The 17748-nt window shown below is 42.2% G+C and overlaps 1 protein-coding gene across 1 annotated transcript in view; it reads right to left on the reverse strand.

The window, feature by feature from the left end:
- Positions 1-4106, reverse strand: part of TULP4 (TUB like protein 4) — a 157242-nt gene extending 153136 nt beyond the window's left edge. The window contains exon 1 of the mRNA XM_035538290.2: positions 3957-4106. The gene's annotated coding sequence lies outside the window, so the exon portion shown is untranslated. The remainder of the gene's footprint in view (positions 1-3956) is intronic.
- Between the last annotated feature and the right edge of the window lie 13642 nt (positions 4107-17748).

Consider the following 17748-nt stretch of genomic DNA (forward strand, 5'->3'; position numbering starts at 1 on the left):
AGGTGCCCGGCAGCTCAGGGCTCCCACTGTGTGGACACCCCCCCAACACAAACATGAACACAAGTAACCTCTCACACTGCCCCCTCCCAATTTAAGAACCTTGTCAGCTGAGGTCTTTTTCCAACTAAAGAGCCTCCTGCAGACTGTGATCCACCACAACCACGGTGGGCAACCCACCTCTGCTTTTGGCAATGACTTTATTCCTGCTTGTCTTCCCACGCACTTCTTCAACAATATTTTTAGTATACATGCAAAACACCTCTTGTTTCATATTGCATCCAACGCTCATTAGTCCTTCCTACAGTTTTCATCTGCTTAAATGGTGCCAAGTAACACCAGGAAAGTATTTGCAGTAATTTTCTTCAAATGGCCTAAGTGAATAGATATGTGTTTGGCCTTCTTCTAAATTTTACTTTGCAATTATTATTCAAACTAATGAAATGAGATATTTGAAGATTTTACTTAGAAATCAGTTTAGCTGTCAAGATATTTGCTTCGGCAAATATTTAATGAGAAGAATGTCTTCAAAGGAGAGGACTCTATTCCATCACATGTACAAAGCAAAAAGAGAAGTGACAGGATGGACTGACAGTACTGAGAAGTGCTAAATCTCTTCTATTCTAATGGGAAAGTTAATCTTCAAACGCACGTTTTGCAAAGAGTGCTCTGCACTAGACAAGGACATCAGGGATGACTTGAACCCAGGAAACTAGCAGAGCATATGACTCCCAGCAGGATCTGCTAGCTCTCAAACTGTGCAGGAGACAACATTCACAAACGAACCGGGACCTCCATGCCATGCAAACAGCCCAGGTTTCCAGTGGGAAGTTCTCCAGACCAGCTTTGATGTATTACAGCTATATCAAGGATTTGATGTGCAGCTGAGGAGCACTAAGGTCTTTTGTAGGTATAAGCACAAAGCGAAAACTATTATTATAGACCATTTAAAAGATATTAAACTTTTAAGTATTGTGAAGTGCTGTAAACAAAGGCAATAGTTAAAAATAACACAGAAATAACCGATCAAGTATACAAGCAAGGATGAAAACAATGGCCCCACACACCCAAGAGCGGGGATGCTGGGTCACAAAATGAAAACAAAAATTTGCAGAAAAGTTTCCTCTTGGAAACTGGAGCTCTTGGACCTTCTCCCCCCTCCCCCCCCCAAGTAATTTGAATCAATGCAGACCTAACGAGTCTAGATCCTACTCTGGCTACAAGCATGCCATGCTTGGACATGGAGTCAACTGAAATCACTGATGACACCTACAAGGCTGTCCACAAATGTTTCCTTACAGTAGATAAGCCCTAGTTCCTCATCAATAAAGGATTTACAGCTCAGATGCCAAGTCACATGAGCTATTGTTTTTGGATAGGATCACAAGGAGTTCCCATACAAATAAAACCGTAACACAAAACATTTGATATTGGAAGTGTATTTCCTAACTTGTACTTTTATCCCTAAATGACAATGCTTTCATTGTCTTGCATTAAAGCACAAATGAATGGTTTTCTGTTCTATTTAAGAAACCATCAAACCACTGTAGAGGATCTCAAGTCTTAAACTTAACTGTCTATTAAAACGCACCCATAATATAATCAGTGATAATAATCTGCACACTAAAACTGGTAGATGTAGTTGGAAAAACAACCATTTTAGTGTGTGTACGTTGGACCTCTAGTACCAGAGGTTTGTTCTGCTACCAGAAGCATTACAAAAAAATAGGACAAGTAGAAGAAACACAGTCCCAAAAATAAATAAATAAATAAATAAATGTGAGATTCCAAATCACTGTGCCTGACCAGCTTTCCAAGTTGAAGAGGAAGGAAACCACAAAAATAGGAAGATCCTGGCTACACAAGTAACTCATTCAAAATCCCCACACCTGCCTCTTTCTAATAGATATCAGAAGACAACTGTACAAACCCTCTTTGCAGCCAAGCTCTGTGGAAACGGGAGGTGTGCACCATGATTACTTCGAGTATCTGAACAGAAACCTCTCTCAAATCATTCTCTAACTCATCAATGAATTTGGTTAAGTCTTCTGCAGGGTCTCTTCTGACACTAAGCAGAGAAGTCTGCTCTACTTACAGCACAGGCTTAGCTCCCAACCTTGGTATGGAAGGTATAGTATGAAATGACCTCAGGTGTCATTAAGCAAAAAAAAAAGTACAACAAAAAATGTACAAAACAAATGTGAGTTTATCATTTCTTGTAATAAAAAATCTGATTTTATTGTTCAACCTTTTTATAGGGTTTCTTAGAGCAATCATAGGCAGACAATGATCTCTTTATGAGCAGTAGATAAGATGAGAATAATTACCCTCAGATAAGAAAAGAATAATTACACCGAATTCTTTTGCAAGGTGTTTTGAGACCTACTAATGAAAAGTACTTTTAAAAAGCTGTGTATTTTAAGTATGCCTAATAATTACATAAAACAAGTACTACTTTTTCCTAGAGGCTAGTTATAAACAAAATTACTTTTATTTGGAAGTTCAGCAGAACCAATCATTTCTGTAATAGACAAATAATTCAGCGAGATTAGGGAAGTTACGTTGCAACAATTTTCTTGCTGGAAACCTAAAAGAGAACCACTTAAATCCATTCATCATCTTCCTGAAGAAAATACATTGAATAAACAACCCATCGTGAACTCAGTTCACAAAATAAATAGGCTTTTTTAGAACAGTTAAATATTTGAAGGGTTTTAAACATCTGTTGACTAGGTGAGAACGAATTCCACAGGCTGTTGCTTGAGGCAGCAACGTATTGTACCAAAAAAAAAAAAAAAAAAGAAATCCTTTCCAAGAAAGTCATTCAGTTAGAGTCAGTCAACAGTTATTTAGTCATTCAGTTAGAGTCAGTCAACAGTTAGAGCTGTCAGTTTTGTAACCTATTTTCAGTTTTTAAAATATCTATCCACACACATACCCACTACCTCCCCTCAGCCCCACAAACACCGACAGCCACCTCCTTACAAAACCCCACTGGAGGCAGGGGGAAATACACAATTTCTTGAAGCAACTCTACCACACTTGACATTCACATCGCCTATGAAGAACGAGGTCCACTCGTGCAAATCCTCCTCGTGAGAGCCGTCAGCAGGCTAGGAGCTGCTGGCACGAAGTTACTTCTCGACTCAGGGTTGCAGGATCGAGCTGTCCGCTGGCGTCCCTAGGGACCACCAGGATTTTGCTATTACAGAAAGACCTGTGATGGCATTATCGAAACAGTTTGACCAGAAATCTTGATGCAATGAGAAATCTGTTCCATTAGCACATTTTTAAAAGAGAAATTGAGTATTTAAGTTTAAATAGAAGTAGTTAAAGGTTAGTGGTTCTTATAATCGTCTTCGGAGGTGTCAATAGTATGGGAAAAGCCTCGCTTTTCTGAGCAAGTTTTTGCGAATTCCGCGCAAGTCCTTGCCACTCTGCCTTCCGTTAAAAGGGCTATTTTAGGCTTGAAGCCTTGAATTTCAGGACTGACTTTCGCAGCCAGCCATTAGGCAGCGGGTTCACCCCCCACAGCCATCACTCCCACGGAGCTCTTACCTAACCCGGCACGGCACGGCACGGCAGGGCGCCTCTCGGCCGGGCGGATCTCACCGTGGCAGGACGGAACGAGCGCCTCCGGGAGCGGTTACACCGATCGGAGCAGCGGCACCGGAGGCCTCCTCCTTTTCCTTACCGAAACCCCCGCGGGAACCGGGGGGACACCGGGGGGTACCGGGGCTGAGCGGCGGCGGGGCTTAGCGGGGATATGGGGGGGATATTTGGGGGGTAGGGGTTGTACCGGCGGCCCGCCGCCCAGCTCGGCGCGGCCGCAGCCGTTACCGTGCCGTTAACGGCCGAGCCCCCCGCCCGCCACCGGCTGCCCTCCCGGGGCCGCCCACCGGAACAAAAGGACGGCAGCTGCGGAGCCGCCCGCAGCGGCAGCAGCCCCCCGTACTCACCTCGGTGGTGGCGGTGCCAGTGGTGGTGGTGGTGGCGGCGGCGGCGGCCGCGCGCAGCCCCGGGCCCCCTCCCCGCGCCCGCCCGCCCGGCTCCGTCTCTCGCCGCTCCCGGAGCGGCGGCAGCGGCGGCGGCTGGGCCCGGCTCCCCCGCCACGTGACCCCGCCGTCACGTGACCCCTCCCGGCCCCGCCCACCGAGTTCGTGAAGGAGGGGGGCGCGCAGTTGAGGGGCTGCCGAGGCTCAAAATGGCGGACAGGGGGGTTGTGCATGGGGTTCGGGGTCCCGGTCAGGGACAGGGCGTTAGGGGCAACCCTTAGCGAAGGGTGTCAGCTAGGACGCGCGGCGTAACGGGTCGGGCGTCCCGCAGAGCGGCCCGACAGCCAAAGGCGGGCTTGTCGGAGAGGTGGGACTCCATTTCCCAGTGTGCTAGCACGGGCATCGCCCGCCCGTGAGCTGAGGAGAGCAGCGCCCCTGAGTTACCGCCGCGATTGCTGCCACAGGCAGCGGCAACAAAGGAGATACGCCCTGACCGGCAGGCTTAAATTGGTTGTTCTGGTGTTCAGCATAAAATTTTGAGGGGCTAAAAACACTTATCGCTATCGCTGAATTCGTTTATCAGCTCTTGGGTTTAACTGAAGCCATCCGTACCTTAGGTCAATTGCAAACTCACTGGCTGTCATGAGCATCGATTTTAGGTAACAGATGCAAAAAGCGTCACCAAGAGGTTTCCAAAACACGACTGCACCTTTAACCACCTTTGTATTCCTGTCCTCTTCCCCAGCAGCGCAGGAACTACTACACACAGTAACTGCACTGCCCGTTAGTCTCTTCCCTCAGCTCTGTCAGAAGTCCTCTGCAGCTGGGTTCGAAAATCACAGGAGAAAACTCTGCTCGGTATTTGTTCACCAGCCACCATAAACTATGATCATGACTTTGAGTGCTACCTTGCAGTGTTCCTACCCATCCTGTACCCTAGTACACGCTGAGAACTGAAGGAAAATAAACAGGAAGGAGGACTGACTATCTCATCATCCCTGGAGCTCATGCCATCAACATAATACCTTCATTTTCCAAAAACAAATTCACACAGATGTGCACGAGTCTCTGGAACAAGAACCAGAGGCTATGTTTAAACTTTGCAACAAGGGAGCAATGCCCCATATTTTTTCCTCTGCATGTGTGAGTCAACAAGTCCTGATTCCAGATCAGGGAGGGACTACAGCACATGCGGAAACAGAATAACAGCAAGCTCAAATAAAGTCCTTGATTTGAGCGACTGGAACCTAGGAGTATCCTTGCAGTTAAGAAATGGCCTCAGCTTCCAAAGCAAAAACAGAAGACGAAAACTCTTATGCTTATAGCAATGGTTGTCCTGTTCTTAATTCATTGGAGAGTTTCACAGACAATCTTGCTCAATGCTTCAAACACAAATTACTCGTAGTTTTTCCACATGAAAACTTAACTCATTTTTATTTGTTTTATACACTGACTCTCAAAGGCACTTTCATGTAACTAACCTCACATTTTTCCTCTACCACAGGGGAATGCATCAGAGAAGGAAGCAGGTCAGCCTGCCTGGGAAGGTTCCCCAAAAGAGCAAGGATTTCCTCAGTAGTTGAGGAGAATAGCCAGGCTGACTGACAATTAACCAGAACCTCCAGTTGACTGGCTTTTGTTCCAGCTTCCTCCTGCTGCATTTTCATTGTAGAAGCAGTTCCATACCTTCACGTGCATTTTTTTTCCCTCTTTGAGGAGCTTAATGTAACTGGAACAGGGAAAACAAAATACCATCCCAGAATACTGAGAGAACTGATAGGAGCAACAGCTTTGTTTTTGTTTTGTTTTTAAATCAAGTGTGCCAACCCTAGGATATACAAGAGAAGACACAGTACCTGTATTCAGGAAAGGGAACAATGAGGGCAAATTCAGAATTATTTATCTGGTTTAAATGGCACATAAGGATTTGAAAAACATTTTGCAGGGAACAACAAGACACTTTACTAAACAGGAAAATGGGACAATATACACTAATTTGAATAGAACTGCAGCCTTTGTATGTTTGCTTCATCAGGTAGCTGAGGTACTAAACAAGGTAGATATATTCATGTATGTCCTAACTCAGCATTTGAAATGGCAAGTTTAATTAAACTGAAGAGATGAGGATTAGTACAGATGGCAAGGAAGAGGAACTAGTAAGGATGGTAGTGGATTGTGCTCAAAAGAAAGCAGACTGAAGAGATGCTACAAATGGAGTCCCTGAGCAATCAGCCATAATACTGTTTAATAGTTTTTAGTTGACATTAGAGCAAAAACATGAGTATGCTAAGAAAATTTACTGATGAGACAAACCTGAAGAGAAACAATACAGATTAGAGTCAGAGTATGTATCAGAAAAGAATAGATGGCATGTAGAAGCAGACTAATAAAAAAGGGATGGAATAGGAGTACAGAGTTCAAAATCATGAACTTAAGGACTTTAAAGTGTTAATTTTAAACTGAAAGCATCAGCTGGAAAGAAACGACAAGAAAAATTTGTATCTGCCCAGCCCGTCAATAACAGAATATCCACAAGGCATCAATCTGAAGAGATCAAGAAAAAGGATGATACTCCCAGGGGAGTATCAAATGAGGTTTTTTTTTTTTTTTCCAAGAGGAATCCGGAATATAAATGCTGTCGCACTGGTACTGTGAAGACATCACCTAAAATACTGCATACAGTTGTGATCACTGATACCGAAGAAATACAAATTAAACCTGAAATGCACACAGAGAAGGGCCAGGAGAGACAGACATGATTCTGTCTATATGTTACTCTATTAAGCAGACAGTCTATTTTTGCCTATTTCATTTGCTACACCAGCTTAGGACCCCTAAGTTTAGTATTACGAAACCCTAGTTGAAAGTAAGACCTTTGAATATAAAAAAAGCTATTAATATAGCTTTCTCAGCAAAGCCCACATTAAAGTAATAAAATAAATAGCAGCTGATGGAAGTATTTCTAAGCTCCCTACATTTCTCAGACAAATGCTTTCATGGCTGACAAATTTTGATATTTTTTAGCTTAAATCTACGGAGAACCATATCATATTTATAGATTCTTCAAAACCTCTTATCATTTCAAAGTGTGGTCTCACAAGTAGTCCAAGAAGATGGCATAGCAAAGCTTAACCAATCCTTTTTTCTCAAATTCAATGTTGACAACATACAAGTACAAAAAACAGCATTCATGAAAAATATGAAAGAGTAAGAGATAAGTCATCAAAATACTCATCTAAGACATGAAAAGGTGTTAAACACCACAATTATAACAACAGTTTATCACTAAAACCCGAAATAAGTATCCTCTGTACTATCACCCTGCATAGTCGGAATAACAAATACGGAGATGGTTGCAAACTCAAATTATCAGTTCCTAATAAATAAAATATTTACATCCTGATATCTACATTTGCTGTGGGTAGTCCTATAAACTAACATGATCATTTAAGCCCTTTAACTCTACTGATAAAATAATTTCCGTCTGTAGATTTAACAGTAGGAGAACGCACTGCAAGATTATGCTGAATATGCTGCATACAAATTTAATGTATGATTCTGCCCCAGATGTCCCAAGGCAAGCATCCTTACTAGTAGAAACTTTAAAATACTGGCACAAGTGATCAATCTCAAGCTTGAGCAAAGGTGAAATGTTGCCAATGTCTGACTACTTGTCTCGTATTTATACCCTTTATATCTCTGTATAGTCTTCTCTTTGCTTCTATGACTTGTTTGGTTATGATCTCCATGTAACTATGACAATAATGAATAATTCCACTACATGAATGACTCATTCACTGTTGCTTCTTGTGCTTAGCAATATAAATAACCAAAGTTCTCTCTGGCACCTTCACAGTTTTTTGTTTTATAGTACATTTAAAGAAAGAAACGAAGTAGAGTAATTCTACATATTGACAAGATTTTTAATACTTGTAGCAAACAACTTTAGGAACCACCTTCTGAAACAGATACACCCTCAGAATCTCTCCTTCCCACCCCCTACAGCTTCTTCTCATTCTACTGTCACACAGGAGACTAAGCAGGCAGAAATGTCTTTACATGACGCCGTATGGTACAGAACACCCCTTTGTCCAGTCGGGGTCAGTGATCCAGAGTCTGTCCCCTCCCAGCTCCTGCCGCACCCCCTAGCCTCCTCACTGGCAGGGCAGGGTGAGAAGCTGAAAAGTCCTTGACTCCATGTAAGCACTGCTCTGCAACAATTAAAACAAGTAGGAGACATTTCTTCTCAGAAAGAGTGGTCAGGCATTGGAACGCGTTGTTCAGGGAAGTGGTCGAGTCACCGTCCCTGGGGGTGTTCAAGGAAAGGTTGGACCTGGTGCTTAGGGACATGGATTAGCGGGTGACATTGGTAGTAGGGTGATGGTTGGACCAGGTGATCTTGGAGGTCTTTTCCAACCTTAATGTTTCTATGATTCTATGTTACACTGATGAGAGGCTAGAGCCTGAGCTGGAAAACATGTGGAACAAGGTAGATAAGGCTGCAATTTGCAAGGTCCTGCAGTTTTGCCACCTAATCTAACCCATAAAAGAAGCCTAAAAGAAAGCTGGAGAGGGACTCTGTCAGGGAGTGTAGCCATGGAACAAGGAATAATGGCTTTGAACAAATGGAGGGGAGATTTAGATTGGATGTGATGTGAGGAAGAAATTCTTCACTCAGAGCACAAAGCACACATGGGAATTAGGGCTGAAGATGCACCTTGCTTCTGTTCTTTTCTGTAAAGAATAGCATGAAATTACCTAAAAACCAGTGTTAAAAATAAACCCAGGGCACAGGATGGGATGTGGAGGGCAGTCCCTGTGGCCGAGGGGCAGCTTTTCTCTGTGGCAAGCCAAATGGCCTGGGGGAGCCTGCCCCAGAAAAGGGACCCTCAGCCCTCCCAACCCTCCTCCTTATTCCACAAGAGGGCATCTTCCAGGCTGCTCCCAACATAGCCGCCTTTGGCCACCTGTGGGCCACTCCATCACAGGGGCTTGCTGAGGTCACAGTGGCCACCACTGCCCCGCCTTTGCTCTGGGCCCTATAAAACAGGACCCCTGCAGCTGGCCCACCATTCGCTGAGCTTCTAGGCACTCTGACGGCCAGCATCTGCAGCAGGAGGAAGACCAGAAGCAGTAAGGCGAGCGACAGGCCTCCTCGGTGTGAGGACAGCAATGCAGTCTGAGGAAGCACCGAGAAGGAACGCACCTAACAAGAAGAAGTGTCGTGGGTAGAGGGAAAGCGCCTGGAGCACAACTGACACCAGTGCTCAGGGGACCTCTGGCACCCAGCCCACAGACACTTACAGGCGGTACCACTGGCACTGCAGCAACGCGGGAAACAGGCCGCCCCCTCAGCCACACAGCGACAGGGGGCCTGGGCCTTCCCGTTGGTGCAACGATGGCATGGGGCGAAGGCAGGAGCGTCAGCCGGACAGCCGCGTGGAGATCCGGTGCGCCCATAATCCAGAATACAGCGTGGGACCCAGGCATGGCCTTAAAACAGACAGCAGCGTTGAACCCATGCATGAAAATCAATCGGACAGTGGCATGGGACCTCGGCATAGAACTGGGCGACCCCCTGGTTCAGCACCCTGGCTTGAAAACATTCCAGATGGAAGGCATCCCATCTGGGCAGTCCCGGGCAAGGACTGGCTTGTCCTGCTGCCAAACACCGTGGAGCCCATGGAGCTGGATCCACGAGATGTGGAGGAACTGATGGAAGTGGATCCACCTCGGCCAGAGCAGACCTGTGACTACCCTGGCATGTCACTGCTCTCTGCCATCAGAGCACTCAAACAGCGTTGCAGCAGTGCCTGGCGAGCTCCCTACTCGTCGCTCAAGCTCCATGCCAAGCATTAACTTGGAGCCGCCAAACATCATGGACATCCAGCAGGCTTACCTGCAAGATGTCCTGGCAATAAAGAACTCTGTTGCCAATTCTCAGGGGTTGCGTGACTGCTTCTTTCCCTTCCCCTAGCTGTGGTGCGAGAGGCGGCATCCCTTGTGCACAGAGCCTCGAGGAAGAGCACAAGAGAGGACCCAGGTTCCTTCGGGCTGCTGTGCTGGGGTGACAGGAGGAGTCCCCGAGGGCCATCATGCACCTTTAACATTTGTGAAAATAGACTGAGGGGTGAAAATAGTAGTGTGTAAGTAATAATAGGTGGCTAATTTCTTATATTAGGAGCGAGTTTCTGTATCTGAGTAATTGGTAATGACAGACATGGAGAAGGCTGAGGTACTCAGCAACTTCTTTGCCTCCGTCTGCACTGGTAGACGGGCTTCCCAAGTCTTTCATTTCCCTGAACCCGTAGATGGAGGCTGGGGGATCAAAGTCCCACCCACTGTAAGTAAAGAGCAGGTTCGAGACCACCTGATGAATCTAAACAGGTACAAGTCTATGGGACCTGATGACATGAATCCCAGGGTCCTGAGGGAACTGGCTGATGGAGTTGCCAAGCCTCTCTCCATCACAGTTGAAAAGTCCTGGCGCTTGGGTGATGTCCCTGGTGAGTGGAAAACGGGAAACGTCATGCCCCTACTCTTCAACAATTAAAACAAAGAATTGAACAAAGAGCACTACTCTTCAACAATTAAAACAAGTAGGAGACATTTATTCTCAGAAAAAGCAGCCAGGCATTGGAACGCGTTGCCCAAGGAAGTGGTGAAGTCACCATCCCTGGGGGTGTTCAAGGAAAGGTTGGACCTGGTGCGTAGGGACATGGTTTAGTGGGTGACATTGGTAGTAGGGTGATGGTTGGACCAGATAATCTTGAAGGTCTTTTCCAACCTTAATTTTTCTATGATTCTATGACATTAAAAAAATAAAATAAAAATAAAAGCTATTCAAAGCCAAAAGGGAAAACATTTACAAGATTGCAAATCTTCACATTCCCTGATCCTCTGCACAGATTCGTTCATGTGTTGAGCTTTGCTTGCACTTCATCCCTACTCTCCTGGTCTTCTCAAATGTTGTTTGCAACTGCCTTTTCCCAAACGGCAACCTAGTCATCATCAGAAAGATGTCAGAATCCTGTCACACTGGCTGTGTTTGACAACGTCCATTTCAAGTATCCCTTGAATACTGAGGAACCAGGCCTCTCTTTTCTTGATTTTATACAGACTTTAAGACTTTCCCAAAATTAAATGATATAACTAGTCTCAGTTCATACCAACCAGTAAGCAAAATCAAATGCAGGGAGCATGCTTCACAATACAGCTAAAGAGAGATGATTTTTCTTTCATATCTTAATTTCAAACTGGTTGATGATACTGAGAGAAGGCTGTCATTATTGTAGTGTTACTCATCGCTGCTGAATCCCTAAGTTCTAGGATACCTATATACCTAGTCATTCACTCACACCACATGCAGGCAAAACATATTTAACACCCAATAAAGTTGCCAATGTAGGAGAAACCAGAGATTAATATGGAGCAAAACTACATTATCATTCCGCTTAGAAAGACAGTCCCATCTAGGGCAGAATCAGAATAGAATAATAGTCCTAGCATGAAAAAAACTTGCTCTCACAGTCATCATGATGTGTTGACTCTGATGATAAATACGGGACCTTCTGTAAGCCAATTAAATTCTAGTTAATTGCAAGTTGGGTTTTTTTTGGATACAAAATTATTTTTTGAGTGTAATCTCCATTTTTTTTCTTATGCTCCTTCTGACCTTGTTCAATTTCAGAATTAACAGGAAATGCCAGTTGCAAGCCTCTTTTCTTCCTCTTTTCTCTTTTATCCTGCTCTCACACCCTCTGCCTTCAAAACAGCAGGAATACAACCAACACTGCTGACAGATCACAGTGGTTTGCTTAGTAAGTTTACCTGTCACTACCGACAGGATATGAGCTATGCCAACATTGCACAGATTTGCAACACTTTTCTTGTCTGCAAGTCATCTCTTCACTGCTACAAAGGTAGACATCATTCCCAATTTCCTGTAATTTACAACTGGGTCCATCTTTGCTGTAACAGAAAAATGAACAACTGTAAGTCTAGCTGTCAGCTTCTTCAATCTATAGTCATCCAGAAATTTTGCTTGCCGTTTCCTTCCCAGGAGACTAGTTAAACAGTAAATCAATTACCTGTCAGTGTTTCAGTTTTGGGTGGATTTTCTTCCATGCGTTCAAACTCATTCCTACATATGTATTATTAGCCTTTCTTTTAGTAAAATAAAGCTATTAATTTGAAAATGACATTTCTTCCTGGAACTTTATACTTGCTGTTGTCACTAACACCTAGATTGCTCAAGCACAAAAAGCTAAGAGCTAGCAACACTGTGAAATTTTCACTTAAAAAAAATGTTTATCGAATAGCAATTTTAGAGTCAGTTTCTATTCTGCAATTAATCTGCTTATTACTGTTACACAAGCAGGGCAGAGAAAATTATCACATTTTTTTCCTACATGAAAAATACAACCCCTAGTGTCCAAGATACTAGTTCGTGTGTTTTTTGTGTTTTTTTCCTCCTCATATTAAAACTTAATTAGTAGATGTTTTTCAAAGTTTTTGTTGTTGTAGTTGCTGTTGGTTTTTAGGAAACATAATTGACTTTTTTTTTCCCACTTGTATATAAAGGTAAACCAAACTCAATAAAGCTGTTTACTCTGGGGGGAAATCAGGGAAAATGTTCCATGCCTCATTTTTATGTACTAGTAGCAACACCCTGGGGATACAGAAAACCTCAGTGCAGACTGCAATACAGTATGGCTGAATAGCTTATGTAAGTACGTGGACCAAAAAAATCCAGCTACCCTAAAATCACATGCATTTTGTATGATGAGGAAATAATAAAAACTTCACAGAAGGTACATCTGACTGGATCAGCAATGTCTTCCTCTGATTTACACTCGCTAAAACCGATGTAACTTAATACAGAGCAAGTCCAAAGGCAGGCTAGTGGTGTGGAGACACTCAGACCGGTAGTAACATCTGAAATGAAGACCAAGTTTCAGACATCATTATAATGTGGCAGAATTCTGCACCTAAGCATAGAAAGAAAACATTAGATAACTAACAATCGAAGAAATTTCAGAGGTAAAGAGACTGCATTCCAAACTCCCTGTCTATAAATATCTTTCTAGTGGGATCCTTTGTAGTTAAAATTGTCCATCTCTAGCTTAAAGCATATGCAGAGTGAAAGATATTAATGTTTCAAAGCACAATATATCTGTGACCTACCATTACCTATGCTGCAGCAATTTTATAAAAAAGTTTAAAATATTGGTAAGAGCTCCCCTTACTGGTCTGCCTTTGAATTGTTAAGCCTTCAATCCTGAACCTCTTCTGATGTGAGACAAAGATGGGTAAAATATTAATTCTATTCCACATGAAAAAAAGAGCTCCACATTATATTTCTATCAGAGCGCCTATTCCTTTTACTTTTCTCATCAATTCTAAGTCATAAGACCAAAGATAGTGTCTTTAAGATGACTTAATTTGGGACAAATTTGTTCTTCTATCATAAACTTCTCCAATTTATTGAATCTTAATTGTGTAAGCTTTGCCAAAGCCTGAAATACAGAACAGACAGGGAGACCCAATTCTGACACACTGAGTAATGCCTCATTTCACAGCAAACTCCACCAGCTTTAATGGGATCATTTGTGGGATAACGAACTAGTCATTGGGGAGAAAAGATCAGAACCTGCTGTGGAATTGGAAAATGCAAAAAGATTTATTACAAGAAGCTTACTGCTTTTCTTCAATGGCCTATTGTCTGTTTGGAAAAGGAAAATTTACCTCTCAGTCTCCGTTTGTATATGTATTTTTACGTGGACAGATTATATCAATATATTTTTAGATTAGGTTTTTAGAGATTTACTTCTGCAGGCTCAGCCTCGAGGCTGACTGAAATTGGACACTTATGGTGATGGTGACAACTAAGAAAAGTTAAAATAAGCCATTTTTAATGATGCCATGAAATCCCATTATCTACAAGTCACAGTGAACAATCTTGTTAATGCATAAAACACGTTCCCTAGTTTGTTCTCGCATACTTGAGGTGGCCCCACAGAGTTAACACGAATGAGAAAAAACAGTAAAATCTGTCGTTATGCCGCATTAAAGAAAAAAGAATCAGAAGATATGCCTTAGAATATACCCTGCAATTCTGCAAAAATTGTAAAATTGTTTCTTAATGTACAGAGCTTGGAGAAATTTTTGTACAGCATATCACATTGTAGCCATCTGGCTTTTAGCACTGTGCTACATGGAACAAAAAACAAGCTATCATTATACATGGAAGCACATTAAATCAAATAAAAGCCTCATCATTCTCCATTACACATGGATTCAGATGCTTACCTTTTTACGAAAAAACACTGACAGCTTAGCTGCAAAGCCACTTAATCTGGGTTCTCTCAGGTAAAACGGTATAATTTGTTGAAGCATTCTCTCAGTTTTCTTTCAACAGTTTATCTTTATGCCTGCATCAATTCTCTTTAAGGATGTTTGTTTTTTTCCTCCATTACTGCACTGGACAATTAGTCTCCCTTGGCTTACTGTTGCGCTAGAGGGAAGAAAAGGGGTCTTGTGTGTTCATACCATGACAAGAAATTAATTATAATCTGCATTTGTGTTTATGAAAGTGATATTGATCAATCTGTTTAAAGTTAATTACTACTCAAAAGCAACTGTTTATATCAAAAAACACAACCAAGTGAACTTACAAGGTTTTTTAGAACTACTAAGTATAAGTAATTAGAAGGTAACAAATGAAGTTCAAGTAAGCGTCCCTTAGGTGATAGCCCTACCGTGCTATTCCTCCATTAGGCTATATCACAGAATCATTTAGGTTGGAAAACACCTTCAAAATCATCAAATCTAACCATCACTTTAACACTACCAAGTCCACCACTGAACCATGCCCCTAAGTACCACATCCACACATTTCTTAAATGCCTTCAGGGATGGGGACACTTCCCTGGGCAGCCCATCTGAATGCTTGACCAGCCTCTCCACAAAGAAATTCTTCCTGACGTCCAGTCTGAACTTCCCCTGGCGCACCTTCAGGCCATTTCCTTGTGTCTTGTCACTTGACACCTGAGAAAAGAGACTGACACTCACCTCACTACAACCTCCTTTCAGGTAGTTGTAGGGAGCAATGAAGTCTCCCCTAAGCCTACTTTTCTCCAGACTGAGCAATCCCGGTTCCCTCAGCTGCTCCTCATAAGTCTTGTTTTCTAGTTCCTTTTTCTAGGTGTTTTCAACTCAGACTGAAGGCACGATGCTGAGCACCACCTCAACCCCTAGCAGTGAAAGCTCATCAAGATAAGGTGTGCTGCTTCACCAAGAAGCAACAAAGAAGTCTGTTATTCAAGTTCTGTTTCCAAGGCTCAAGCAGGGCCTGACCCTGGCCCTAAGCTGGATACCAGCAAAAACAAAACAAAACAAAACAAAAACTTCACTAGACAAGGATAGAAATGTTAAATTACTATTTAGAAGACTTGCTAAGGGAGTTGAGGTTGTTCAGCCTGGAGAAGAGAAGGCTCCAGGGAGACCTTACAGCAGCCTTCCAGTACATAAAGGGGGCCTACAGGAAAGCTGGGGGGGGACTCTTTGTCAGGGAGTGAAGCGACACGCCATGGGGTAATGGCTTTAAACTAAAAGAGATTAGATTAGGTTTAGATTGTACATAAGGAGGAAATTCTTTACTCAGAGGGTGGTGAGGCCCTGGCACAGGCTGCCCAGAGAAGCTGTGGATGCCCCATCCCTGGAGGTGCTCAAGGCCAGGCTGGATGGGGCTTTGGGCAACCTGGTCTGGTGGGAGGTGTCCCTGCCCATGGCAGGGGGTTGGGACTGGGTGGGCTTTAATGTCCCTTCCAACCCAAACCAGTCTGTGATTCTATTCTAATGATCACCATAACCTTCCTCATCAATTTCAAATGATTCTGGTCTTTGAAAACCTAAGAGATTGATAACACAGTTTCATTTCCTGAGCACTACTCACCAATACTACTTCATACCTAAAAGAAAGCTATCAAAAATATTAAAAATTTGTAAGTGTAAATAATCACCATCTCAACATTCTTAAAGCTAGCATTTACCTTCCTCTCATCTGGACAATAGATACATATTTTTTAAAGCACAAAACTTCTGTGATTATATGCATTAAAAAAAGGCTTTCTGGGATCCAAACTTACTCAACCTCAAAACCGTACCCGTATTTTGTGTTTTTGTTTTGTTTTTCCTCATGGGATTTTCATCATCATACTACAAGATTAAAGACTTTTTTCCCCCCTAGTTCTTTAGACCCCATAAGATAACAATTTGCTCATTTATATCTTTTAACTTGTTTATTCTTCCATTATAAGATCAGTTAAATCCAGTTTGATTGTAGGAAAGATCTAAGGCTCTACAGGTTTAGAAGTTGAAAACCATAAACCTGTTTACTCAGGAAAAAAAATGGTATAAGAATGCATGCATATTTATACAGGGTAGAAATTCTATCCCTCTGCATTACACAGGCCAATTATTGCCAGAAGTGTAACCCAAAATATATGCAATAATAATGTCGTACAATTAACCATGAGAAAAGACAAGAACTGCAACAACTTTACCAGACTCAAAATGAAAAATCACAATACAACTGTAGCACTAGACATGCTAAATAGACAGAAGTTTAATAGGTGTAATTCTAACATGATTTTTCAAATACTGTCATTTGATGAGAAGGATCATTTACCTTTCATTGAAATCTGGATAGAAAATAAAATAGAATTTCAAAGAAAGGATAAGACACTTAAATAAACTGTATTAAATTATCATAAAATGTTAAGACACACTATTGATAAGCACCTAAAGAACATTCTACAAAATTAGTTACGGGGTCAATATCTGAGCAATTTCAAGAAAGAGTTTAGGAACCATAAACCATTACTCTCTCTTCAAGACCACTTCCTCATTGGCATAGATAACAATTTTCAACTTTTTATTTCAATAAAAACATGTAGCTGGTTCTTGATCTACATGAGCAGGGAAGCATTCACTTGTAAAAGATGAAACAATCTGGACCCAAATCCATTGTTCTATACAGAGGTGGGGGAAAGAAAGGGCAGGAATGACAACTCCAGAATTTACAGGAAGCTCGATTCTACAGGATTATTCATTCTTCCACGGAAGCCTGAATACATACAATTTTGCAGAACCTTCTTTAGAAAGCTTTTTGATCAAAAACATCTAAAAAGATTTTCTCCTGAAGTTTCAAAATTCTCAAACGAAAGAAGAAAAACACCTTGCTATCTACTGGATAACCAAAAATGCAATGGTGTGAGAGTCAGATAAAAAAAAAAAAAAAAACACTATTACTTAAAAAAGCCATTCTATTTACAATTGTTTTTTCCCCGAAAGGGAAGATGGCATCTCTCCAACATCAATGAGCAGCTCTGAAAACCAAGCTTTCTTTTGAAGCAATGTCCTGGAAGTCTTTCAATTATAAATGATCATTCATAAATCCAATACATTTGGATATTCTGGATAGGAAGCAGGGTAAGAAAGAAAAAATGTAATGCATTATTCTCGTTTCTGTAACCTGTATCTGTCATATTTGCAGACAGAAATCTTTGCAGGTTTTATCATCATGCACTAGCTGACTTACTGAATAAGCCAGTGCTTAAATTAGCGAGTTACAGATGCAAACTTTCAGCATAAAAAAAATGAGGCCTTTTCTTTGCAGGTTTTATCAAACAAGCAACAAAGGAGAAACAGATAAACTGAACCAGAAAAAAAAAAAGAAAAAACCAAAATCAGA

Source organism: Cygnus atratus, chromosome 3 (genome assembly GCF_013377495.2).
Source record: "Cygnus atratus isolate AKBS03 ecotype Queensland, Australia chromosome 3, CAtr_DNAZoo_HiC_assembly, whole genome shotgun sequence".
NCBI lineage: Eukaryota > Metazoa > Chordata > Aves > Anseriformes > Anatidae > Cygnus > Cygnus atratus.